Source organism: Hydra vulgaris, chromosome 04, assembly GCF_038396675.1.
Source record: "Hydra vulgaris chromosome 04, alternate assembly HydraT2T_AEP".
In the NCBI taxonomy this organism is placed as follows: Eukaryota; Metazoa; Cnidaria; class Hydrozoa; order Anthoathecata; family Hydridae; genus Hydra; species Hydra vulgaris.
In genome coordinates, this window is record NC_088923.1 from 48,899,415 (window position 1) to 48,922,318 (window position 22,904).

Genomic DNA, 22,904 nt, shown 5'->3' on the forward strand with positions numbered 1-22,904 from the left:
ACTTTACATGTTATTTATAAATACATAACGTATTACGTTTTCTTTAAGTTATATAATTAATAATATATTACTTATATTATAAATACTGTAACTGATATTTTAAGTTACAGTATAAGGTTTTATAGGAAAAAATGTTTAAATTATAATGTAAATTATTTGTAAATAATAGTAAATAATAACAAAAATTATTAGGTGTTTTAACGTTTAACTTTATTTGCCTGTACTAATAAAATAATTATCACATTTTCTTTGAATATTTATTAAATACTTTTTTTAAATTCTTTAAAAAAATATATAAATTTAGAATATAAAATCATATAATGGATAGTTTAATGCCTTTTTCATATAATTATCGCATTAAGTGGAACAAAATAAACACTGCTATATCACAAGTTCAACATCAATTTGAAAACCAAGTTTTGGGTAAAAGTTACCATAATGTCTCAAGCTCAAATGATCATGAATATAGCTGCAATGTACCAGAAAGTATTTGTAACACACATAAAACTATTACAACAAATACAAACTTTACAAATTATCAAAATAATTTTATCCATGAATTTGCAACATTAAATAAAAGCATGAATTTAAAGACTCAGTTCCATGCAAGTGTAATAAACAAAGTAAATAGCTGTTGTTCAGACAAAAATGAATGTTGTGCTTGTGTATCAGATACAACTGATGAAGATTATGGTGATAGTGATTTAACTTTTTTTCTAAAAGTAATGACTCCAATTTAACTAGTTTCAATGAAAACTTAGCAAATTGGGCAGTGTCTTTTAATATTTCACAGCATGCAACTACACATTTACTGAAGATTTTGAAACCACTTGTCCCAAGTGTACCAAAAGATGCCAGGAGTCTTCATCATACTCAAAGAAAAATTGATATAAAAAATGTTGCAGGAGGAGAATACTTTTATTTTGGTATTAAATATTGGTTATCAAAGTTTTTAATAATGTTTCCTCAAAATCCAGAATTAAAGGAACTTAAGTTGCATATTAAAATTGATGAGATACCAATTTTTAAAAGCTCTAATTCTTGTATTTGGCCAATTCTTGGTAGCTTTAGGAAATTTCAGATAATGTATTTCTGATTGCCTTATTTTGCGGTAACAGTAAACCTAATCCAGTAACTGACTATTTGAAAGACTTTGTAGCAGAATTGAAATATCTAGAAAAGTCACCATATGAGGATAATAAAGGTCATAAATTTATCGTAAAACTAGATGCAGTAATATGCGATGCCACTGCAAAAGCATTTTAAAAGTGTATTAAACCTCATACTGCATATCATAGCTGTGAGCAATGTTTACAAAAAGGTCAATGGTTTGGAAAAATTATTCTTACTAATTTATCAGCTCCAGTTTAGAACTGACGAAAGTTTTCATATGCAAGCAGATAAAAAGCATCACATTGATAACTTGGTATCTCCATTTTTAGATTTATCATTTGGAATGGTTTAATTTTTTCCACTTGATTATATGCATTTAGTATGCTTAGGAGTAGTTAGAAGAATGATTAATCAATGGGTGCATGGGAGTAAAAAAATCAAAGTTTATCAAAAACATCATTAACAACCTTATCTGAAAAACTAGTTTTATTTAAACATCATTTACCAAAAGAATTTTCACGCAAATCTCGCTCAATATGGGAATTTTAACACTGGAAAGCTACTGAATTACGTCAGTTTCTTTTATACACTGGTAGTTATAAAAGGTACCTTGCCAAATAATGTTTATTTAAACTTTATGGATTTATCTGTTGCTGTACATATTCTTTTAAGTCCTTTGTGAAAATTATCTTGATTATGTTAAAAAGTATATTTATTTAAAGTATATAGTATATTTCGCTTATCGTAGTATTCAAAATAATTAAAAATAATGCATACTTGAATTGATATACAATTTTTTATAATATATCCTTTAAAAAATTATTGATTTACAAATATATACTTATTAATTTTGTTAAAATCTTTTTTTGAAAGTTCGTATTTGTCTGATATTATTGTTAGTGCACTTATTAATGTTATTACATTGGTGATTGGTATCCAACGATAATTATCTCTTTTCAGCCAGAAAAACTGTTCAGATGGACCGTGTGGATTCATAAACTTCATTTTTATATCATTGTATTCTTCATCTTTTTCTTCGACAACTGCAATCCACCAAAACGAGTCATATATACATGCGTAATATTCGTACTTCTGCATTAGCTCAAAATTTATTAAACTTAAATTTTGATAACTTGATTTTTTAGTTATATTAATAAATTTTGGATTTATATCGTTACTAGTTTTTTTGAATAACATAAATGTTTTCAAAACTGGTATGCAATGGTGAAATCCTCGAGTATCTGGTATATTTTTTCCCTTCTCAAATTGTTTATTTTGCATAGCTCTAACATTAACCATAGTTTCTTTATCAATTTTAAAGAACTTTATTGTGAGCATTTTCTGAGTGCAAAATTCAAACATTGCATCGATTGTTAGTATTTGATTTTTCTTTGGACGTTGCAAACTTTCTCTTGCTATTGTTCGTTTTACTGTACTGCTTATTGCATTGCAAGAAGATTTACCGTGACTGGTTGCAAAAAATATCCATTCAGCTTCCAATAAAAAATCTTCTGAGTGATGACATAGATTTACAAAATTTTTATAATTTTTATACTGTCCTCCACATCCATCAGAAAAGTAATACAATTTGAAAATTAAAGGAAGGGTTTCTTTGATATAATTACATAAAATAGTCAGAATTTGATAGAAAAATCGTATCGTATCGTCAGAAAATGATTTGTGTAAAATAATGCCATCTACTTTATAGAATAAAACAACTGGGTAAAGGGTGCATCCAGATTTACACCAATGATAACTTTGGATCTCATCTTGCACAACAAATTCATAATTTTCTGAAAAGTCGCTATCGCAGATAGCGACTTTTCAGAAAATTATGAATTTGTTGAAAAACAAATTTTTATGAAAAAAGAGTGTATCGCACGATACACTCTTTTTTATTCAATTTGAGTTTTAAATCTTTAAGAAACTTTGTTTGAAATTTAAAAATATACGAGTGAGCTGTTAGTTCATCAATACACTTCACTGCTAACTGTCAGTACCTTGCCATTGATTAAAACTTAACTTGTCATCAAAATCAAGTTCTTCAAACTCTCTAAGAAGAAATAGCTGTAAGGCATCTGTTCCTGGGCAACTCAAACATCTATGAACCATACACTCATTTTTTGAAATGTCACAAACCACCTAAAAAACAAGTTTATTTATCATAATTTACTGTTACATTTTCATTTATAATCATTAAACAATTATAATAATAACTAAAATCATGATAATAATAATTTAAAATTAAAAGTAATATCAAATATAATTTCCGTATAAACTGATATCATTTTTTAGATTTCCTAACTTATAATGTACATTAAACACACTTATAACTGAAAACGAACCTTTTTCATTAAATGTTTATAAGTTAAATCCCATTTCATTGCATATAAAAGAAAAACTGCATTTTGATGATAAACACCTACACTAACTGAGTGAGCACCTGAGGCTCCAACACTTACACACCACTTAGGACGCAGACTGCAAAATTTAGAAATTCCAAGATTAATCCCTGGATTTATAACTTCAAATTGGCTGTACGATTCTTTCAGGTTACACAATTTCAATCGTTTTTGTACTTGTATTCTGTTATTTTTTCTTTTTCCAACACTTACATAATCTTTTTTACCAGACATTGTTCGTGAGTATTCATCATCTTCATAAAAAATTGGAACAATGGACACAACATTGAGTGGAACACTTTTTCCAATTTTGTCCAATGAGAATGAAAGTAAGCCACTCTCCTGTTTCATACAACGTGCTGTTCGAATAGCATTCACACTAACTTTAAAGTAGTTAGAAGCATAGTCTCTAGACCAAGAATCAGGAGTTAAAGTGAGATTTTTTAATTTATTTTTATAGTCAGAAGCATTTATCTTTTCTTTCATCAATAGTGTCAGTTTATTTAGACCAGATGCTATATTTTGATCTGTTTTCGAATAAGACGCAGTAGAATTATCTATACAATGCGATTTACTTATTCCATAATGGGTTGCTTAATCTTCACCAATCTTTTTTATTGATTTTTTATATTTTTTCATTGCAGATGCAACACGTTGATGTAAAGCAACAGAATTTAAATTAATAGGAGATTCTCCTAAAATTTCCTGGGATAAATTAATATGAGTAAATGGCTTATCTTCTTCTATTGATATTTCATTTACTTCATTTTCACTAGGGTGTTCTACTGATAAAACTGCCTTTGACTTACAGCTAGTACAAAACTTCCAGCCAGGTAAAACTCTTAATCCTAATGACTCAAATTGTCTAGCCAACATTAAAGATATTGTAAATTTACCTTAAAAAAAAGGATATTTAAGATACGTGTTGTATACTTTTACAGATAGTATTCATATATTTGAAATCAAATTACCTTTTATTTATTTTTTTTATGCACTTTATAAACATTACAACAATTGCCATTTTTCTTTTCAAATCTTTTTTGAAAGTAGTGAAAATGGTGATTACAAATGCTGAATAGTTTTTCACAAGCACGCAACTCAGATCTCCATAAAATGTTTTGACGAGTATCAGTGTCTAGGTTATGTAGTAAAAAAATCTCTTTATTTCTAGAATATGAGGTTTTATGGCATTCTGACTTCAAAACTTTACCAATATCACATGAAATCATTTTAATAATGAATTTTAAAATGTTATACTTGCAAATTTAAAAATGCACAAGTAATAATTACATTATTTATGTAGGATTATTACAACATTTAAGTTAGATGAATATGTCTGAATTCAGCAATTAAACTTTGATAATTAAGAAAGACAAGGAAACAAAAAAGAAATAAAAAAATACATTAAAAAAACTTTCATAACTTAAGAAACACTTCGATTTAGATACGAATTATCATTTTTCCTAAAGTACTATGGCAATATATATACATTTATACTACAAAAGTAAAATATTTACAAAACTATGTATATGGCAGAAATGATTTTTTCGCACAATGTTCTTCAAACATACAATGATCTAATTTGAAATTTTAAGCTTAAAAAATTTACCGCACACCTAAAATTTTTACTGGGGCAGGTGTCCATTCTTTTAATGTTTATAAGTGATATTTAGGTACTTTTTAATTATAAAATGAGTTTTTTATTTGTATATTCAAATTCCTCACCTTGAGATTAGCTACGTCACTTATTTTTAGAATTCACATGTAGAATTCACATAAAGACTTGGTTTTATAAGGAGAAATGTAAATTTAAAAATGGCGGAAAATGACCGAAACAATAATAGTAGCCAAAATTTAAACAACCATTACTCCCGAACCGTTGCGAGTTAGACCTTGAAATTTTGGGATTTATCTTATTTTATAATGTACTAACTATGGTAAAAATATAAAGAAAATCCAAGTACATAGGGCTGCATGGTCTGGTTGTTTCGACATGGAATTACTCCAGATGATGTTAATCGTTAGGGTGCTTTAGATAAAGTCTTTTCTTTTCCGTATGAAAGTTATCTTGGAAGATTAATAAATGCGACGACCTCAGTTTTTGTGCTTACAAATTGTGAGAAACATTTTTTAAGGGCATTTGAATCCCACTAATCAAGTTTGTAATGAAAAAAAATGTTTTTAAAAAGCTTCACACTGAAGGTCCAGTTCCTATATCATATCGTCACTGTTTGCAATATAAACAGTTTAATAGTGGTAAGTTTTTTGCTTTGATTAATGATTGTTTTAAAGTAAACGGTAAAGTTGGTGTTATAAGGAATTTTTTACAAGTTCCAAATAGTGAATGCAATGAAGCCTATATTGTTTTTCAAAAATATGAACTTTTACAACCATTTTTACAAATCCAATGAACTCTGACTTGCTTTCAATTTTTTTTGCAGAGAAGGTATCCTTTTTTAATAAAATATTCTCGATTGCAGATTTAGATTGTAAGTATGTAAAGTTACCATTTAAAAATGGGTTTGAAAGTATTCCTCAGATGCATCTATACTAACTTTAATAAAATTTTATTTAGGGTTGGCCCCTCTTTTTTGTAGCGGAATCTTGCAACACATTCTCCACTACCTTTCAGACTAGCTAGAGCTATGAAAATTTCTGTATTTATATAGTTTCAATAAATGAGCATTTTAAAATTAAAAAAGAGCCCAAGAAACTAGGGGAAGGGGCTGAGGGCATGTGCCCCACTTTTTTGAGCAGAATCTTGAGATGGATTTTTCACTATCTTCCAGACAAGCTGCAGCTCTGAAACTTTCAGCATTTGTTATCTTAAATTTAAAACACAAATGTGTCTTAAATTTAAGATAACTTTGAAAATATTGTATTTAAAAATTTTTATTGCTTTATACTTGTTCCGTTTTACTTCATTATTTACAAAATAAAATACAAAAAAAAGAAAGTCAAGATAATGTTAAGATTATCTTAGATGCATCGACGGTCAAAGTATAAAAACGTCCATTTGTTGTTACAGGTGCATCAATTATACAAGTTATGTTGGTAATTGGCACCCAACACTCATCTACTCTAGATGGCCAGAAAAATTAATTAAAAGGACCGTGCGGGTGCATGAACGTTACCATAACATCTTGCTCTATATTATCAATATAGAGCAAGATGTTATGGTAATCATACCAATCCAATCAAACGCATCATATTTACACATAATGAATTCACCCAATTTCAAGGCATCAATGTTAATTTGCTGATCATTTTGAGAACTTTGAATTTCAGAAAAAGAAAAAATGCCTGTTATATGAACATCTTCACTTGTTCGTTTAAAGCTAATAGTATCTATAGATTCTGGTTTAAATTGATGATAGCTCCTAGTTCCAGGAATTGTTCTACTTAGCTCAAAACGTGTTTTCAAAGTGGTGCGCAATTCTGTCAGTCTTTCTTTTTCAATCTTGAAAAAAATAATCCCTATAATATTGTTAGTACAGTAGTCAAACAATTTGTTACAATTCAATATCTGGTCATTTATGGGCCTTTGTAGACTTGCATTTGTAGTTAATCGTTTTACAGTGCCACCAATACCATCACATGGTGACTTACCATGGCTTGTAGCAAAAAATGTCCACTCTGCATCAATGTCAAAATCATTTTTATGGAGACAGATATTGTAAAGGTTTTTGTGATTTTTATACTGTGCAGCACAACCATCAGAAAAATAAAGAACCTTTGAAATTTTAGGATGATATTCTTTTAAATAGTTAACTATTTGTGTTTGAACTTCATACACAAAACCAGTGTCATGCTCATTATCTTCTGACATGAAGCAAAACGATTTTTCTTCAAATTGGTCATTTTCGTTTAATAAATAGAGGGCAACGGGGTGCAATGTGCATTGACTTTTGCACCAATGGTAACTTTGGATTTCATCTTGAATCACAAAAGTGAAGTTTTCTGCAAAGTCAACTAAGACAATACAGCAGTCTTTTGCTAAATTTTCCTTTTGTTGCTTTAGATATCTTGCTTGACAATTTGCAATGTAGGAATGAGCTGTTAACTTTTTTATTGCCTCTGATAACATCAATTTGTATTCTTCCATTGTTGTTGTCTGATAGATCAATGTTGTTCTGTCTGTTTTCTGCCACTGATTGAATGGCACCTCCTCGTCATTGTCAATTAGTTGTGCATCCAGAAACTGCTTTAAAGAAACTATACCTGGACAGTTCGGACATCGATGAACCATACACTCATTACTTGTCACATCACAAACAACTTTTGTCATCAGATCTTTGTAAGTACATTTTATTTGCATAGCATTGGTCAAGAGTATTGCATTTTGATGGAGGGTACATACACAAACAGAATGAGTGCCTGATGCTCCAACAATCTTAACATTGTTTTTATAACTTTACTTTTAGCAACAGATAACCGCTGATGCTTTGGAATGCTATGAAGTTTTATAGGGGATACACCTATTGTTTCCAAACTAACATTTAATGTCTCTCGTGACTTTTCAGAAGTACCACATGATATAGATTCTTCAAGTTCACAATTATCTTGTTCATGAAATTTACTGATTATAGCATCAAAGCAGCTCCGACAAAGTTGATATCCAGGCACAACATTCGGAAAGTTAATTCTTAATTGTTTTGCCATGTCTAATGTTATTACATGACTCCCTGAAATGAAAAGAACAATTTGATTTTAGTAATTACCTATCAATATGAAAATTATTTGTACTTATTTCAATATATAATGCATAACCAGATCAGCTTTTTTTCAAACTTTTATAAACTAGTAGATTTTAATTTCATTATTCAAAAAAGATTTTACAATAATTTTTTATCAACAATATTTACCTTTGATTGCTTTTTTTTTTGATTTATGCTTGTCCAATAAATTACAACATTTTGCGTGCTTCTTTTCAAAGTGTGTACCAAAAATCTTTGCATGATGAAGGCAGATTGTTAAAATTTTATCATCTGTTATTCCAGATCTCCAAATAAATTCTTCTCTGGCATCTTCTCTATAGCAATCAAATTTCTTTAAATCAATCTTTCTACAATAACTTAGTTTATGACAAGTATCATTTAACTTTTTTCCAAAATCACATGAATCCATTCTTACTGTAACACTAAAAACAATTTGAGATTAATTTAAAAATGAGAAACCTATCTTATCTTACTTTGGCAAAAAAAAAAGTTTCCTTTTCACAAAGTTTAATTATACTCAATTTGTTAATGTTAAAAATGTTAATGATGACTTTAATAGGTAACAAATTTCTTCTATACTAGTGTAATGACATGATGTTTTTTGTTTCTGTTAACAACTTGCTGTTACCATTTTAGAATTAGCAAAATGTATTTTTCTTTTTTAATTCAAATTTTAAATTATACAAAATAAAATTCTGTTAAAATCATTACTTTAGACTGTTTTTAATCTTATACATGCAAACCAAAATTCTTATAAACATTAAGTTTCTTAAAACATTTTTAAAAGATTATTGAACATAGAATGGTCAAAACCAAATGGAACAAATATAAATCACAAAATTTGGGAAGCAATGTTATCAATGTTTCCTAAATTTTTGGGAAAACATTGATAACATTGTTAAACATATGAAATGTTTAACTTTGTTCAAAATGAAAATCTAAAAAAAAATTTGAAGACAATAGTTTTAAAGTTATCTTAAATAAGTTTTAAAGAAAAAAAAAAATTTTTTTGAGAAAAAAAAGTGGGGCATGGACCCAGGTGCCCCAGCCCCATGGACTATCTGGTCGTCTGACCTGAAACAATTTTAACGCATGTTCATCAGGACTACACAAATGCTGAAAGTTTTCGGGGCTGCAGCTTGTCTGGAAGATCGTGAAAAATCCATCTCACGATTCTGCTCAAAAAAGTGGGGCACGTGCCCCCAGCCCCCTCCCCTAGTCTCTTGGACCCTTTTTTAATTTAAAAATGCTCCTTTATCAACACTATATAAATACAGAAATTTTCATAGCTCTAGCTAGTCTGAAAGGTAGTGGAAAATGTATTGCAAGATTCCGCTACAAAAAAGAGGGGCCTGTGCCCTGTTATCCATATATGGAAATCCATATACTTGCAGATCAAAATTCTTATGTTTTGTGAAAGATCATAAAATTTAGAATAATGTGTAAAAAAAATTTTTTTGATATCATCAAGGCCACGTAGGTTTCTTGAGCACCAAAATCAGGTATATAAAAAATTGCCTATATTTATTTAAATTGATAATTACAGGTACTTAAAAATATTTTTTTATATTTTTGATTATTTCATTGGATTCTTCAACCCTGAAAATAGCCAGGTACAAATTTTTAAGTCAAAATATCAAATATTTTTCAAGCTATGTGACTTGGAACCTTTAAACAAAGTTCTCAATTCTGAAAGGACAAGAGGGGCCTGGCCAAGATCAGTTGAAAGTAAAATGATCATATTTCAGGATCCTCTTGGAGCTAGAAGCTAAAATTTTCAAGAATTTCTTGTTTTACTAAGTACTCTCAACTGTATAAAATTCAGCAAAATCTGAGATGTATGGTGACATGGCCTGGCTCAATTGACATGGAATTACCCTATAATATCTTGAAAAATCTCTAGGGTCGAATTGTTTTCACAAAATAATGCTGATTAATTTGCACTAATTGAGTTTGCCTTATACATCAAGTTTCCTAATATTAAATAATAATTAATAGGTTGTTAATGTTTGGAATAACTTGCCGTCTTACCTCGTTAATGCAAAAATCATCAAGAGCGTTAAAATTAAAATTAAATCACATAAAAAAATGGTTATTGACTTTATAACACTCTTAGACTTATATCAAGAAGTTTATTAGGTAAAGTTAAAACTAAAAGCAATCCTGTTAATAATATTTCAAAACAATTTAAAGTACCACTTAAACATATACACTATTTAAGGTAGTTGTTATTAAAATTTTCTTTTATGATACCCGGTGCCGGGTACTGCAGAATTACGGGGTCCCCAGGTCTGAACCGGGTACCAGGCACATCACTAATGTTTTATAAAAATTATGCTATTGTAATGTTGGTTGATTGTGATGCTTATTTTATTAGATTAAAATGTCTTGAGCAATTGTTTCATTTGATGAGAGTAATGAAACAGATTTTCTTCCATTAAACTGGATTGCTGCTGGTACCTTACTGAGTGATATTCCTATGCGATTTATAAAGCATCATTTAGTCAAGATTTACTGGCCTCCTCTAAAAAATCCAGAAAGTGTTTCAAAGGCAAAAAGTCGATGCTTAGAGGCAGAGTTAAATTGGCCTACTTATACTGCACAAATTTTGGCTACTGCTGGTAACTGTTTTTTTTTTTTATAATTATATAAATTTTTATTTTGCATGTCTCATACATATGGTTAAAAAATGAAGTTGTACTTTGATATAAATTATTTTTCAAGTTGTTAATATTTATATTTTAAACATGTCATTTCACATTTAAACTGATGAAACAAGTCTATAAAAGTCATTCCAAGTCATGGACAAACATTAATATTAAAAAATAATGTTGTTTTAGATTCACTTTCCGAGGCTCGCCAGAAAGCAATATTGGTTGAAGACACTTAGAACCATGAAGTTGAAAATAACAAAAAACGAAGGAGGTGAGTTCCATAAAATTTTTTTAGTTTAGTCTACAAAAACTGTACTAAATATTCTTGAAGAACATAGCAGTTAGAAAATAGTAAATAAGGAAGTAAGCAGAAAGTTTCCTTCCTGCCTCTTTGATCTTACAAAGAGAGACATTGTAGTAGTCCAAATAAAAGTTAGTTTTTTTGTAACTAATAGTTGTCTTGTCAACCTGCTAACCTAACAGACTACTTCTTTTTGGTAATTTCTGTCTTTTGAGACTTACAAACCTGCAATACCATACCGCCACATCTTTATATATACATACATATGTTTTATATATTTGGTATATTTATACTTATATATATATAGTGCTATATGTTTATATATGCAGCAGTGTCTACTCAAATAATTTATTAATTTCTTTAAATAATTTTAAAAATATTTAGAATAAATGTTTTACAAGCTGATAAAAGCGACACAAGCGAAGTTGACTCTGATAGCAGTGAAGAGTTTATTGAACAGTAATCTTTTGTATTAGTGATGTTATTGTTAATATTACCAAATACATATATATATATATATATATATATATATATATATACATATATATATATATATATACATAAACTTATATATGTATATCTTTCTTTCTTCTTTTTATTAGGAGCAAGAAAGTTATTCCTGTGCACAAAAAATTGAAACATATAGAAAAATCTACTTTTTTACCCAAACCAGAATGTTCATCTCCAATTCAAATTATACCAAAGCCAGCTCATCCTTCATTTTTATCAGTAAAACGTTCTGATATTTTCAGGCAATCTGATTGGAATGAGTGTGATATTGAAATTACTTGTCATAATAGTGAGTTAATATGTTTTAACAATTATGTTTGTTTTTTAATTTATGTTTTGATTATGCTAGTTACACTTGATTTAGCAACTGTTTTTGAAAATAAGACATATATGCCAGCTTCCAGTTCCTCTGCTAACAGTATGCTTTTATGTTTTTTTCTATATTTATTGTTAAGCCAATTTTTTAATAAAACTAAAAAATACTTTTTTTCCATAATTTGTATTAATAATGAAAAAAAATTACCAGAAAAAAAATTTATCTTTCATATCTTCCTTTTTATTTTAGTACAGGAAAAAAAAGTTAATAAGTTATTGAACTTGTTTGTTATTTATAAGTTATTAATGAGTGTCATAATTATCAAAATTATCTAATCTAAAAATTTATTTTTCAAAAATAATGCTTTTTTGTTATTTTAAAGCTGCAAGTACTATTCAGACTAACACAATATTAACTGCAATTTTGACACAAATGGAAGACATAAAACAAACTTTAAAAGTCCATTCTGCTATTTTACATAGCCTAGGGCAACGAGACCAAGACATAAATGCAAGTTTATGTCAGCTTCCATAGGATATTATATTACCTATTTTGACACATGAGGATTTACTGATAATGGACAAGAAGTTAGTAGATCCTCTAGTGAAGAAATGCATTGTTAGTAAAATTTATGTTTTCAAATAATATACTTTTTTTCATTAAGTATTATTTTGTATTATTTGAATTTTTGCAATAATTACACAGGTCAACAAAAAAAAAAAAATTTCTGGTGCCGAGCAAACAATTTGTTTTTTGTATAGCATTTCTCATTTTGATTTCAAATATGCAACTCTTTTTTTACCATCAGGTCAAGTTGTAAAGATATTTAGGTTCAAGTCTTAAGTATTTAGGGTAAAGTCCCTAATATTGTCGGGAAAAAAGTTATTCAAAAGTATGTCAACCTGGGTCTCAAAAGAAGCGTATTTTCATAGAGATTTTAAAAATGTTATTCATTTGTAATAAAAATAAGTATTTTGTGTATTTTTGGTGAATAACAATCTGTTGACTTTTTTTTAAGAGTCTTTAGCATTTTTTCACATATTTTTTTGTCAATAAATTTTAAGGAAAAATATATTTATGTTTTCTAAAATCTCTATGAAAATACGCTTCTTTTGAGACCCAGGTTGACATACTTTTGAATAACTTTTTTTTCGCCAATATTAGGGACTTTACCCTAAATACTTAAGATTTGAACCTAAATATCTTTACAACTTGACCTGATGGTAAAAAAAGAGTTACATATTTGAAATCAAAATGAGAAATGCTATACAAAAAACAAATTGTTTGCTCGGCACCAGAAAAAAAATTTTTTTTTGTTGACCTGTGTAATAATTCAAATAGTTTTATTTTAGTTGGCAAAAATAATAAACCTGCCCGCTAAACAATTATTCTACTCTTCAAAAAAAAAACATAAATTATTGGAGCCTATGTTTGGAACAAAAATTCCGGGGAATGAAACTATTGCTTGTAATTGAATAATTCGTAATTTTGAAGTTTTTTATAGGTGGTGTAAGCAACCAAATTAACGAAGAACAGCTTTAACGGTATAAGGAAACTGAATTATCATTATCACACCAATATCAATTACATTAAACAGAGAAAACGAATTTAATAGATCATATAGAGTTTCTATAAGTATTTCAGAAAAATATAAAATTTTTAACCCTTCATTATGGGATAATAATATCATTATTAAACCGTTTCGGAAAAGGCGCATATTTTCTAATGTGGATCAACATTTTGTATCTAACTTGAACCAGAAAAAAGATTCCTAATTAAAATGGCTTTAAATAACATATTAAAGGAAGAAAATCTTCTGAAAACGTTTAGTTTGTGTACATTTAATTGTCAGGGACTTAAAACAAATATTAAATATACTGAGACCCTAATAATTTCTCATGATATAACATTTCTGTGCGAACACTGGATATCAAAACTTGAATATTCTTTAATCAAAAACATCTGTAAAAACTCCTATTCATTATATTTCAGCCAAACAAATAAACATGAACAGGGTCAATCTTTTGGTGGAAATGCCTTTTTCATACGAAAAAATCAATTTCAAAATATCATATCTATTTATGAAGATGATAATATATTTGCAATAAAATTATATCAACATTATTGTAGTTGGCATTTATCTAACCTCTTCACGAAACAATCAAACATCATTGGAAAAATACAAAAGTCAATTAGATATACTTAAAGGAATTATAAACAGTCATGAGGGTGATGGCGAAGTAATTATTCTTGGAGATTTCCAGTTATTTCCGCACGGAATATACGATCTATTAGAAAGAACTAGATCTAAGAGAAATAATTATTCTTTGATCTGAACAAATTGAATCAAAAGAATTAGAATTAGGCGATGTAACTAAAGGGTCTGGTCCTGCAATTACTTGTCGACATCTTACATTACCAAACTCATCGTATATTGATTATATAGCTATTTTAAAGCATACATCTCTTCTAGTATATAAATGTACGTTATTTCTCCTTCTTTTCAAAATAAAAGTGATCACTTGCCGCTATCGATTTCAATTGGACTTAAAGGTCAGTAATCTCAAGAAAATACAAATAAAATAACAAAGGATTTTAGCATTCCAAGATATCTCTGGAATAATCTAGACTTTATAAACTTATATAAGGATCACTTAAATACCAGTTTTAATAATCTTAACCTTATTGGTAATTTTAAAAATGAACTCTTAGAGAACACTTAAAGTCAAAAAAACAATCTGCTTATTCAAAATCCTGGTGGACTCCCCAGTTAACTCGAAGTAAAAAAATTCTTTCACATTATTTTCAAAAATGGAGGGAAACGGGATTCGTAAAAGACTCCACCTCTTCTATCTTTAATCGATACGTCTTTGTTCGGAAGAATTTCTGTAAAGCCGTCAAAGCAGCCTAAAACAATAAACTAAATCAACAATACATAAAAATTGAAAAACTAAAAAACTCTAATCCAAAAAACTTTTGAAATGTTTTTAAGTGAATAAAAAAGAATTCAAATCCAAAACTTTTTGCTGTAAACAATAAAAAGGATAAAGAATTGATATTTGCTACTATATTTGAAAAATGATTAAACACTGAAAGGTTAAATCATAGTTCTATTTATCGTCAATTTCCACCTTTGAAAATCCTGATGAAATAGTAATTACTGCTGAAAATATAAAAGTCGCTATTTCTTGCCAAAAATTAAATAAATGCCAAGATCATTTCAATATATCAGTAGAACTTTTAAAATATGCCCAGTGTAATGCACTAACGCAATGGATAAAAAGTTTTTTTCACTTTTCAATTAATCATGGATAGACCCTAACAGCTATGTCAACTATTTATTTATGTTTGTTAGATGCTGAAAAAGCTTTTGACAGCTGCAACTAGGATATTCTCTATGACAAACTTTACTTTGATAAAAACTTACCTCTCCAAATAGTTAACACTATATCTTCTTTATACCACAAAAGTAATGCAACTGTCTCTTACTTAGGTTCCAAATCAGTTTCATTTGCTCTTAAGCAAGGAGTGAGACAAAGATCCATTCTGTCCCCCTACCTATATAACATATACACCAAAAAGTTACTCGAAACTATATAAAATGATAATGTTGTAGGTACTTCTATACATAGAAACTTCACAGGTGTTGTTGCTTATGCTGACGACATCATTCTTCTTAGCTCTACTTTATCTGGTCTTGGAAGGCTGATTAGAACGTGTAATATTTACAATAACTTAAATGGCATAAAGCTCAATGCTGTCAAAACGGAACTGTTGCTTTCCGCAAAAAGACAATTAACTAATTGCAAGATAACCCAAGACAACCATCAAATAATACGAAATGAAAAACTTAATCATCTAGGCTTTATTTGAGGTACACAAAAATCTATTTTTTTCTCACTCAATATAACAAATATTAACAATAGGGTATCAAATTTCCAAACAACAGTGCAAACTCTGATTCAATCTGGTATCCGGTTTGTACATCCAATATTCACATATTTAATTATATGCATCTTTAGCAGTTCCAACGCTAGAGAGTCAACAATTCAAAGACTTAATAAACTTGGAAGAAATACAGTTAAGTCTTTTTTTAATATCTCTAAGTATAGCAAAAACTATATAAACTCTCTATTTAAAGTTCGGGAGATATCAACATACATGCATCAAAACAAAATAAACTTATTTGTCCGTCTATTAAATAATAAAGTAACTTTTGCAATCGGCAATTCTCAGCTTAACTATTGTTCAATAAAATATTCATTTTTAGATGATATAAAGGAATTATGTAAGATCCATAAAATAAATATGAAAAACTTAATTCAGGATAAGAAGAAAGTGAAAAATAATTTTTCAGAAAATATAATTCCTGAAGATACTTATCAAATTTTAGTACAGGCAATTCAATGTTGGAATGCAAAGCAACAGCGAACAATTTTCAAAAATACTCTTGAAGAAAACGTTCCCAAGTGATATACTTTATTCACTCTTTATATATTTTAAACTATTTTTACCTTGTAAAAACATTTACACAGGGTGTTTAATTAAATAATAATAATAATAAAACTGTTAAAAAAAAATAAAGCTAAATGAAAAATTAAAACAAAAAAAAGTAAACGATTTAAAAAATTAAAAGAAGTGATCCTTTCTGCTTTATCTATATATTAATACGGTAATGAATAGTGCGCATAGTTACGCCTAATGTTTCGCCTATTGTTCGTATTGTTATTTACGGTTCTGTATTCTGTAAAATACACTATTTCTTAGTTTTTAAGAAGTTTCTAGACTTTTTTATGCGCGGTTACATTTTCCATGCGGTCTTTCAAGTTAAGTCAGCTTGCGAATTCGAGATGATGTACTTTTATTCTCAAGAAGAGTTGATGTTGTTCATTGTTTAAAACAAAAATTTAAATAATCGTTTGTTTGTTGTTGGTTGTTTTTATTATTCTAATTTTTATAGCCTGTTTTCATTTTTTAGAAGAAGTTAGAAATAAAATGTCTGGTAAAATAGTTTTTTTAGTACAATCTAAACATGAATGCTGTAATTTATCTAATCTTCTAAATATGAATACTGTAATTCAATAGTGTTAGTGACGTTTCACTTTCTTTTTTAATAAAGAACTTTCTAGGCTTTTCTAAAAGCGTTTCTTTACTCCACGCGGTCTTTCAAGCAAGGTCTTCCAGCCGATTAGAGCTGATAAGTTTTTAGTTTCAAGTGGAACTGATGTTGCTCATTGTTTAAAAACTAAAAATTGTTTGTTGGTCGTTGTTTTTATTTTTCTGTTTTTTTTTTTAGAAGAAGTTAAAACTAAAATGACTGGTAAAAAAATTTTTTTTAGTACAATGTTCCTTTTTTAGTAAAGTGTTTCAGTTTTGTCTTCAGTCTTTTTAGATCATTTTAAGCAAGTATTTTTCATTTTTTTTAGAGCAGTTAGAAGGAGCTGAAGGCCTTTTTAGTAAGTATATAGTGTATAGTAGTTTATTTATAGTTTATATTAGTAACATAGTTATATTAGTTTATTTATAGTTTATATTAGTTTATATAGTATATAGTAGTTTATTTATAGTTTATATTAGTTCAAGTTTATTTATCGTTTATATTAGTAAGTTTATTTATAGATTATAGATTAGGATTAATGAGAATACAAATTTTTTTTTAGACAGGCTAGCTGACAGCGACTTAAGTAAGTTTTATCATTTAGATTTTATTTGAGTACAAATGTAGCATTAGCAATTTTATTGTATATAATTTTATCTCAATTTATATTTTTAGACAGACAGGTAGAACTCAGTAAGGACTTAGATTTTGTAGATTTAAAAACTTCTTTTGAATATTCTTTTAAAGCATTGAATATGTTTTAAATATTTTAATAAATTTTGTCATTTAGGTGTGGTACCATCATCAGTTGGTGCAAGTGGTAGTAATGTCTTTTATTTTATTTTACAGCAAATAGTAATGTTTTTTAATTTATTTTAAAAGGAATCAATAAATATTGTTTATTTAAACATAATCATCAGGATAAAATAGATAAGATAGATAAAATAGCTTTTTTATTTAATATTTTTTTATTTAGTTATAACTTCAGTTGCACCAGCCACAACAGGTAACTTCGTATATTTATTTTAATATACTTGAATTACATTTGTTACTTAACTTTTCAAGCAATAAATATTGTTTATTTCAACATTATCGTCAAGATTATATAAATAAACTTTTTATTTGATAATTTATTTTAGTTGCTTCTGGATCAACTTTAAATATTGGTAACTCATTAATTCATATTTTATTATATATAAATGTAGATAAAAAAATGTGAGTTGGAAATTTTTGTAGATTTAAAAGCAGTAAGCTTTTTTCTAAAGTTTCTTTCTATTTTTGGAATAAATCCACTATCACTACATTTGTTCTATGTTTATATAATGTACTTTAATAATTTTTGTCATTTGAAAAAAAATATATCAATGTTAAATTACACCAGGTTGTCGAAAATAGTTATAGTTTAATGATAATGTTGTAGACTGTTAGAGCAGATTATAGATCTTTGATCTATTTAATCTATTTAATAACCTACTACCAAAGGGAAAATTTACTATCAGTTGTTTGTTTGTTTTTCTGTTTAGTTGACAACAATGAAGAGAGAGGTAGTATGTTTAAAAGGATTTTTATTTTTTTATAAAGTAACTAAAATGTTTTTTAAAATATTGTTGTTGACTTAAAAGTAAAACAGTAGGTTTTTATATTTTTATACAATAAGCCAAAGAACTTATAGTTCTTGGGCTTAACTAAGGTAATACTTAAAATTATATTTTCAATAATAGAGAAGAAATTTAAAATTCTCAGTAAGACAGCTTCTTATTATTTTACCTCAAGTTAGTTTAATTAAAATTTATTTTCTTTAGTTGATCAAGAGAGAGCTAATGAAGGTATTAGTTACATTAGTTTAGTGAATTTATTTTTAAAAAGTTAAGTAGATATTTTAACGTCTATACATTTAAGTGCTTTTATTGTTTAGACACAGAATTGAAGACTGAAATAAGTCAGTGTTTTTGCTATTAAAATAATTGTTAATAGGAATTTGTTTATTTGTACTGTAACTGGAATTTTAAAACTTCAAGTACTAAAGCTTTATTTTCTTTTTTCTTTTAGGAGAGTTGGAAAAAAAACTAAGTATAAATTATGTGATTAGTATAGTTAAATAAAGCATTTATATCTGTACACTCAGTAGTCCAAGTCAGTTGTCACATTTTAGAAATTGTCCAGGAGAGAGTAAATAGTAAAATAATTAGTCTTTATTGGCTTTTTTATTCTTGATGGTTAAATTTATGTTTTATTTAATTTGTCTTATTTAATTTGTCTTGAGGCACATGAAATATAATTTTGACAAAAATAAAAAGTTAAATAAAAAAAGTGAAAAGTCATTTCTGAACTACAGACGTTTTTCCTTTGAACATTGTGGGGACACCAGACCCTTTATATTGACCAAACTTTGTTTCACATTGTTGCAGGAAAGCAGTCTTTATACCTATGTAGATACTGAAAAAATTAAAAAGGTCTCATACATAACTCATTTTCACAAAAAACTGGATAACCGACCTTTGTCTTCTGAGGTACAGATATTAAAATTTAAAGTTTTTTTTAGTTTTGGTTTAGTTTATAGTTAATTTTAGTTTAGTTTTAATTAGTTTTAGCTTCAGTTATCTTTTATCTTACTTTAGACAACTTCATGGAAGAAATGAGGGGAATAGGTAAAAAAAATTATAGTTAAATATTTATTTATACGTAAATATAATTCTATCAATTATTCTGAGGTATATTTTTTGTCTTTAGTGTCTGGTAGAAGCATAACTGGTAGGGCTTTGTTTTAAATTTTATATATTTTTTACGGAGAATTATGTGCAATAAGTGAAAGAATTATTTATTATAAATATGACATTTTTAAACTGTTTGCATTTTACTCATATTTTTATTAAAATTAAATTTCTCACAAGTTTAACTCTTTTTAATTTACTTTTTTTTAATTTATTTTTAGCATCCTCTTCATCCTGTGAAAATGGTGAGGTTATGCTTTATATTTTGATTTTAAAAAATTGCAAATGTTTTTAAATTTTATTATATCCTTCTATTTGTAATTTTGTCGTTAACATTTGAGGAATATGAAAGATATCGCTCCCAACACCCAGGGCCTCTCTCGGAGAGGTCCTTCAATAAGTGGCGAAGTAATGGCGGTATGGATGAGCCATCCTTCAAATGGAGGGCTCATCCATACCGGGGTGTTGGGAGACACCGAAGAAAAAACAGCAACCAAAAGGTTGTAAATGTCTTCTATCAGTGAAGATATTTATAACTTTTTTGTTGCCGTTTTTTCTTTGGTGACTTTTTTTTTGTTTTTTTTTATTTTGTAATTTTTTTTTTAATTTGTAATTTTTTATAATATACTATTGTTTGTATTTGGTTTGTTTTTGTCTTTTTTAATTGAAATTTTATTTGTTTTTCACCAATTAAACTTAAATATAGTTAAATTGATTCACTACCCAATCATCATAATAGGATGCTACATTCTATTTGTTAAAAATAATTAATTGGTAGTTTAATTTATTGAAAACACTGCTTTTAAAATTTACTATAAGCCAAGACTATTTAGCTATATAAATGCAATTTATTTATATCTATTTGATTTTTTATCTTTAATGTTTTTAGTTTGGCTCCTTGAAGCATTTTTTTTTCTTTTTAATTAAAATATTTAAATCTATTGTAATGTCTTTTAAATATAACTAAAGTTTACTAAAAGCCAACGTGAAATAACGTCATAAAACAACACCGACAAGTTGCATCATGACAGCAGTTTAAGTATGACAAGAGGCTACCAAAAAGCAGGTAAATTGTTTTCCAGTTTGTTTGTTTTGTTTTTCTTTTATGTCTACTTATCTGTTACAATTTTTATTTTAGGTTTGTCATATGACGCATTAATGCAATATAAAAGATTTTACATATTTTTTACAATTTGTAATACACATTAGGGTAGAGCGATTTTGAAAATTTTTGAAATTTGATTTGCCTGAGCAGCAAATCAATATCTTTTGGTGAAAAAAGAACCTTACTCTTTTTTTTTATAGTTTAGATAAGTTCCCCTTGAGGTTCCCCTTTGGATTCTAAATTTTTGATGGGTCCTAATATTGTTTAAATTTTTTTTTTCTTAACTATATTAATTTGATACTTAAAAGAAGCAAAATAATATACTGATTTTGAAAAAAAAATTAAAATTAAAAAGTAGAGTAAAAAAAAAATGTAGAGTTGTTTTTTTCATTAAAAACCCCCGTCCTCAACAAAACGGGAATTTTAAGGTATATTTTTGCAAGTATTTTTTTCACTAAAAAATTTTTCTAATAAAATTATTATTTATGAAACAAGCATTTTTTTCTGCTTTTTTTGAGTCCAAGGTTGATATGGTTTAGAAAAAAAAAATTCAAAAATATTAGGACCTGTCAAGAATTTAAATTCCAAAGAGGACCCTCAAGGTCTCTCATCAAAATCAAAAATATTTTTTACTTTTATCTTATAATTAATAGACATTGATTCGTGTCTCAGTAATATTGGTTTTTAAACTCTTTTTTTTTTGCTATGAAAATCGCTCCACCCTAATACACATGTTTGATTGTAAATCGACTTTTTTTTGTTTGAAACGTATTTGTACTCAGTTGCTTAGTTATTTATAATAAATTTATTTAGTTGTGTGCATTTATCGTTTTAAAGACAATTTCCTTTTGTAAAGAAACATGTATCAAGGGGATACCAAAAAATTAATAACTCATAAATAAATTACTTCACTTCATATTCTTATTAATTAAAGATCATGTTATAAAAAATATAACAAGAATTTAGCTTTAATCTTTCGTCAATTTAAGGCATGATGAAGTGTTATTATTTTGTGTCAGTAACTAAAAACGTATTGTGTTGAACTTAGTAATGTCTAGGAAAATGGTTCGGCCATACACTGATATGACCTATGTCAGTTGTAAATTACTCAAATAACGTTAAATAATTGGTAAATTAATTTATTTTAATTTGAAGGAGTTTTTCTTACAGGGTATTAGTTAAGGTATCGCAACTTTAAATTGTGGAAAACAGCCACTATAAATTAACAGGCCGACCGTAACCCGTATTACGGGTTGCTTTCTGCTAGTATCTAATAAAAATGTTATATATAACTATTTTCTATACTTACTTCAAATATAATATAATCTTAATGATGATTATTTATCTTAACAGGATTCTTAATGTAATATTTCTAAACTAATTAATAATAAATTCCATATATTAAAAACATATTCCATAAATAATTTAATTCCTAAAGGTAAAAAATTTTAACTCGCTTAAGAGATCCTTCTTCAATGACCGCGTGCTTTTAGAGAACGCGCTTTTTCAAAGCTTGGTAACTAATAAAACGACGTTAAACGTTTTTTTATATTAGAAATTTAACGTAATTAAATGTTATTGATATAAATCTAAAAGACGGCCAATACGTTATAGAAACCAACGAAGCGTTTTTTGCTATCTAAAAATTGATGCTACTGCAGCGTTTATTTCTTTATCTGTTTTTTTAAAAATATATTAGCGTTATTGTCTGAATATCCAAAGTGATAGTATTTAAAAATTAATAGCGATAAAATAGTATTAAATTTTCTCTGTAAAAAGAAGTAACTACTGTAAAAAATTACGTCAGGGTTAATCAGGAATAACTACATTTAACTTGATATTTATTTCACAACGGGAGTTTACAAAAATAAAAACAATTACAAATATGTATATATTTTCAACACTAAGTGATTGGCAATAATCAAATATTTTAATTAAATTAATTCCATATTTAACAGTATCCTGGTATTAACAGT

The 22,904-nt window shown here is 27.5% G+C and overlaps 2 long non-coding RNA genes across 2 annotated transcripts; both read left to right on the top strand.

Moving 5' to 3' along the window:
• Positions 1-302: 302 nt before the first annotated feature.
• Positions 303-12,806, top strand: LOC136079872 (uncharacterized). Its single transcript, XR_010638292.1, has 6 exons — positions 303-1,718; positions 10,611-10,854; positions 11,074-11,158; positions 11,573-11,647; positions 11,791-11,987; positions 12,063-12,806. It is a non-coding gene; the product is annotated as an uncharacterized LOC136079872 (long non-coding RNA).
• Positions 12,807-13,270: 464 nt separating this feature from the next.
• On the top strand, positions 13,271-21,100 carry LOC136079873 (uncharacterized). The gene is made up of 5 exons (XR_010638293.1): positions 13,271-18,118; positions 18,252-19,863; positions 20,045-20,323; positions 20,793-20,889; positions 20,962-21,100. It is a non-coding gene; the product is annotated as an uncharacterized LOC136079873 (long non-coding RNA).
• The last annotated feature ends 1,804 nt before the right edge of the window (positions 21,101-22,904 follow it).